At 40.7% G+C, this 6,228-nt stretch overlaps 1 long non-coding RNA gene across 1 annotated transcript; it reads right to left on the reverse strand.

Annotated features, from left to right (window-relative positions):
- Positions 1-3,264: 3,264 nt before the first annotated feature.
- Positions 3,265-5,800, reverse strand: LOC125378677. The gene is made up of 2 exons (XR_007220465.1): positions 5,375-5,800; positions 3,265-3,680 (listed from the first exon to the last, which is right to left on the reverse strand). It is a non-coding gene; the product is annotated as an uncharacterized LOC125378677 (long non-coding RNA).
- Positions 5,801-6,228: the final 428 nt, after the last annotated feature.

Here is a 6,228-nt window from a genome sequence, read left to right on the forward strand (position 1 = left end):
ATTTTTATAGGGCAAAAAATGAGGGAACGCATGTGCATTTCAATTTGCATGGAACCGTACATCAGATTACCATGGTCGTTGCCGTGATGCGTTTGCGCGATCGGTTTTATTGTCATCTGCTTTGTTTTTTATAAGCAAATTTCATTTTTCCGGAAAAGGTAAAGTTAAATTTAGAAACTTTGACAAAAAATACCAGATATTTCAATGACAACTTTTCATGCAATGTTACTTGGGGTGACGTTTCAGTTGCGGTTCAGTATAGATGAATCTAATTGAAACAGATAATTTGAAGGGCTTTAAAATTCACACGACGCTATCTACGAAATGTGTATAATTTACATTATACTATAAATTTTGAGTGGTGTAGCTCTTAAACTGAATTAACGATACGGGTTACGTCTTATTTCTCTATCAGCATACAGCGGCACGATGCACAAATATCCGACATGTCTGTTTTCAAAGGGAACGATAATCAAGGTTTACTTCTACTCGTACATAACGGACCGTTTGTGGCGGAAGGATTACCTCATGAACGGCTGGGTCGACATCAAGCCGAGAGTCACTGACATAATCACGCGTGACGAGCAGAACTTCCTGATACACACTTGTCTGTTCAATGTTCAGTCGCCAATTGCTGAAAGGAGGACACACAGCGAATTAATTCAAAGCAGCAAAGCAACTGATTGTGAATACAGTGTTTCCAAATGGGGTGTGCGGCGATGTTTAATTCATGTCACGACGTCTGCTTCGCCAGACACATACACACAAACACACACATGTAATATAGATATCTAATTTTATTACTTGCCCGTGAAGAGATCACACGTTTAATAAACATACAGCTTTATTACACATTGTGTAATACCAAAACGCGTGCTTATGTACTCTCGGAACACGTTTCACGAACAAATATTGAAAGCTCTCAACATCCTTTGGCGTATTCAACGACATTGCGTGTGGAGTTGATAGATCACTGAGAGGAGCTTATGCACACGCGATGACCCCAGCAACCTTGTTGCTAGGCTGACGTCACATGGCATTGTTTCGCCGATGGATCTTGCAACAAAATTCTACAAATTACGTCATCGGGTATTGTGACGTTACTGAAAACTTTGAGATGCAAGGCCCGTTCCCCAAGGCTATCGTATGTAGCGCAACGACAGTCGTTAGTCTAAGTTAAAATATGTGAGATGCGATAGCCTTAGCCCTACGATAATTTTGTGAATTCACCGTTGTATGGTATGAAATTCATACGTTTCAACTTTTGACGTTTTTGAAGTATTATTCTGTTAAACTCAATTGGACTATGTCGTGGATCGTGAAGGTGTCAGCCTATTCATACTCAACAGTATAATTAAAAAACGTTATAAATGGCAAGTAATAAATAAAATACTAAATTCGCTCCCGTGTAAAACCAATTTTATGAAACTCGTGAATAGTTGTGGTATCTGAGTCGCTTTCGCTCGTCAGATACCACAACTATTCACTCGTTTCATAAAATTGGTATTACACGGGAGCTCGTTTAGTATTCTATATGTCTCCACCCTATTGACTGGCGGTCCGTCCACAGAGGGCACTATGGTTAAGAAAAACACATATTGCGTCTCACCTGATATTGTCCCTTTATCCATGAGTGGCGTGTGAGTAGCGACTTAAGTCATATGCAACTAGCATAATATATACATGTGTTTATTCTGAGTAAGAAGTTTACATCCCGAACAGGAAAAAATCCAATCAAACAACGTCTTAACATAACATCGGGAAAATTAAAGTGAAATATGTTATCTCTGTTGAGGCAACTCGGAGACACAAACTGTTTCATTCAAACTGCAAACAGCTACACATACATACATACATACATACATACATACATACATACATACATACATATGAATTTATCATTCAAAACTGGCTCCCACGGGAGATATCGCTTGGGTGAGATCAAGCGATATCAGCATTGTAGATATCACTGCAATGAAACGCATCACAATGCTTTGCAGACCATTGTGGCGGCATTGGTTACCTTGACGTCACATTCAAATGACATCACTAATGACTCTGCTACTGATGCTGTTAGCAGTACTTTTTACACTTAATACACTGCTTATATTATTACTGTCTACCAACTGAAAATGTTGGAAGAATGATGTTGATGATAAATAAAATGTCACCCTCGTGTCTTGTGATATCAAATATATCAACACTCGTTGATCTAGTAGATATCACAAGACAGTCGGGTGAGATTCTCAATATATATGAAGTTTATATGTACGTTTGTGCAAATGTGTTGAGAATGTTCGGATTCTGAAGATGCTGTATTCCACGATTAGATTTGCCATCCAGATTGTTCCCACAACTTGTAGATTGGAATGTGTCCGTATGGGTCTGTCGATACATTAGCGCTTGAAACTTCGTTGTGGTGAGCCTTCAAATCGGCCGCCACATGGCATGGAAAACCGTGTAGGATAATACAGGAGGGATTGCATACAGACAACCGAATATGTGCTAACTTTTATTTCAGCAGCAACTATGTTATAACTATTCACATTATGTAATGGCGACGCGACAAAAACTTATGATCTCACACACTCAATCTTATTACTCGATTCCGGGGTAGAATAGGTCTTCAGCAACCCATGCTTGCCGTAAAAGGTGACTATGCTTGCCGTAAAAGGCGAATAACGGGATCGGGTGATCAGGCTCGCTGACTTGGTTGATGCATGTCATGGATCCCAATTGCGTGGACCGATGCTCATGATGTCAATCACTGGATTGTCTAGTCCAGACTTGTTTATTTACAGACCGCCGTCATATAGCTGGAATATTGCTGAGTGCGGCGTTAAACAACTAACAACCAACCAAACCTAACCTATTACTCATTACAGTAATATGTGTGATTCTACAGAACTGTACATTTCAAACAAGTACATCATTCTTTGCGTTGAACATTACTGAAACCTCGCTAATGTATCTCCTATGTTTACCATCACGACTAGGAATATCATGCTGGCATATGCGTACATAAGACCATCACTACATTCCTAAACGCGAATTAGAATTCCTACACAATGTGAAACACGTCGTTGCACATCATTGCAAAGAGAACATTATGTACAACTTTCCCTTAGGAGATACGTGTATTTACCCAACCGAAACGTTAATATCCGGTCCATGTCACTCACACAAACACTGAACGCACGACATGCACAACTAACATTATTTTCAGTCATTACACCTCACCGACACAGATCAACACAAATCAACTCATTTATACACTGATTTAATAGAAACACAATGACTTCACACACGTATCCCAAGGAGGACCTTAAGCAAATGCACTATAAATGGACATGTACAGCCAGAGACGGGAGCAAAAGGACTTCAGCTGATACAATCTCGTACACCGAGTTAATAAGATATGTGACGAAGCTGTCACATGTTACAAAATATTATTATTTTCGGTGTCATTTTTCTTGAGCTTGATTCATGTTGTCAGTAAACAGGTCCAATTGAAGACTGTTGCAATACTTTCAATGGAGCATTGGAGACGATAATGCGATCTTGGCCTGAAAGGTAGCAGCTTCTCCCATAAACATACATCCATCCGGGTCCTCTGCTCCTTAGCCAAAGACACCACCAATTTAGCAGCCGGCTACTAAAATGTAAACCGGGAGTGTAATCTGAAATAGAAACAAAGACCAATAGTTTTATTATTCAAATAATCAAACGCATTTCTGTAACTGCGTTTCACTGTACTTCTACTGGATACTACTGTGATGTTTATTGCTGTTACCGGGGACAAGGGTGGCCCAGTCGTCTAAGGCGCTGTAATTCGCTGTGCAGTGTTGCGTCCCTTGGTCACGCCAGAAACGTATGATTTTGGGTTCGAATCCCGGTTCGCCCCGATTATATTTCAAGGTTTGTCAGCACCGTGCTCGTGAGTTTCGAAGTGGTAGACATCTAAGACCTGCATCACTTTGGGGTTTCCTCCTACATTATGCTGACAAGCCGCGATATAACTGGAATACTGTTAAAAGCATACCGAGATTCGAACCCACAATTTTAGGTTTCTGGCGTACCCAAGGGACAAAACTCTGCACAGCGAATCGCGGCGCCTGAGACGACTGGGCCACCCGTGCCCCCTACAATCGTGATGAACTGGACATGACACCACTTATCTTGCCATACCAGAAACGTTTGCAAGTGTCAGTAGTTCAGTCAGTGTCATTGTCTCACCACTTGCACAAAAATAAATTAAAATGGAACAAATACATTATTAGCACTTGTCAGTTGTGAAGAGTACATCGCGAAAGGACACATGTGCTGTATAAGCATCACTCTCGGTAACATGTGCCACAGTTGCTTACAATATGATCGTTTTCGAGGTGTTTCCACCCTGGGGTCCTTCTAAATAACCATATGTATTACTTCCGAACAGTTTGCTTCACCAATTAAAACACACAACTGACATCATCCTATTGTTTAAGGCGCCTTTATTTTTTCAGGAATGGACAATTAGTTGTCAATGACTCATTATTTTGAACTAACAACACAAACAGTAACTTACGCTTCGAACACACGGGATTATTACACTCGAGTGAAATTTCTAATTTTGTCGGAAAACATATTACCAGCGGGGCTCGAACCCGCATCGTATCACGTGATGTCATGTGATATGCGACGGCGACACATGACAGTGAATTGTGAAATAAACTACTGAATGGTTTCAAATATGTGTGTAAGCCTTTAAATGTGAGGTGAGGTAATATGGGGCTAAACGTCTTTCGCCTGTGTGTGCGTGCGTGCGTGCGTGCGTGCGTGCGTGCGTGCGTGCGTTCGTGCGTCTGTGTGTGTGTGTTTTAATAACACGAGTATGTGTGAAGAGTCTACTTCTCGTGGTTTTGAATCCACGAATCACGGATCACGGATGATGATGAGGAGGAGGAGGAAGAGGATGATGATGATGATGATGATGATGATGACGAGGAGGAGGAGGGTGATGATGATGATGACGAGGAGGAGGAGGATAATGATGATGATGATGATGCGGAGGAGGAGTGTATTGATGATGATGATGATGATGATGATGATGATGAGAAGGGTGATGATGATGATAACGAAGATGAGGAGGAGTGTGATGATGATGAGAAGGATGATGATGATGAGGAGGAGGAGGAAAATGATGATGAAGAGGAGGAGGAGGAGGAGGAGGAAGAGGAGGGTGATTATGATGATGATGATGATGATGATGATGGTGATGATGATATATTGCAATATAGCTTAACTGAAACAATACTAGATGTCTATAATATTACGAATAACTGGCACAAGAACAGATAAATCTAACCTAATAAATAAAATTTAATTTTCTTACCATTCCGTATTTCCGCTGTCGTTTTTTCCTCCCTGGGCGCTGGCCTCGCCACACATGTACTCAATGCAATACAACATAGAATCACAACGTAGTTGACGGGTTTCATGTTGCAAGTGTGTTACAGATCACTCTGTCCGCAACGGCGTCGGGAGTTGCAAATGGCGTCAGGCAGACGAATTCGTATATTACACATTGAGAGCCTCCAAAGCAAAGCAATTCAATTTATACAGCTGCACAAATGGCTCGATAACGTGGTTGTAGAAAAGGAACAAAGTTGGTCCTTATCTGATGTAAAGCGCATGGTATGTGTGCCTAGGCATTGACAGCCCCACCATGCAGAGCACATTCATAACTATTTGCATGAATCGTTGCTTGTCTCGACAACGCTAAGTGGTAGGGAGGTAACATTCTTGCTTACAAATCTTATTTATAGTAAGATCGTGATATAGACGTTTGTTTCATACCAGGAAGTAAAACTTGTCACGTTGACAGTATTGGGTGATACAAGAAGCATTGACAAAATTCATTGGAGGCTACGTGAAACCTCAGTTTGTATTTGCCGAGGATAGTTGCCTGAATGGAAACCCAGTACTGAACAAATGGATGTCTCTATTAAGGTACCAGCAAGCTATACACGTATGCCAAGACCATTCGAGGTTGGATTTTGTGTGTCACTTTACATATGCTACAGGTCCTATAGGAATATACAATCAATATATGTATAATCAATTTAGGGGAGCCCGGAAAAAAGGAAATATGAAGTATTTAAAATGTCATATCTGTATTCAATTACTTACTCTTAACATTTCAACTGAGACATTTACACGTGAAACACATTGTTAAAATCACAGGCA

The sequence above is a fragment of the Haliotis rufescens genome, unplaced genomic scaffold, assembly GCF_023055435.1.
Source record: "Haliotis rufescens isolate VD_foot unplaced genomic scaffold, xgHalRufe1.0.p SCAF_13, whole genome shotgun sequence".
Lineage (NCBI taxonomy): Eukaryota > Metazoa > Mollusca > Gastropoda > Lepetellida > Haliotidae > Haliotis > Haliotis rufescens.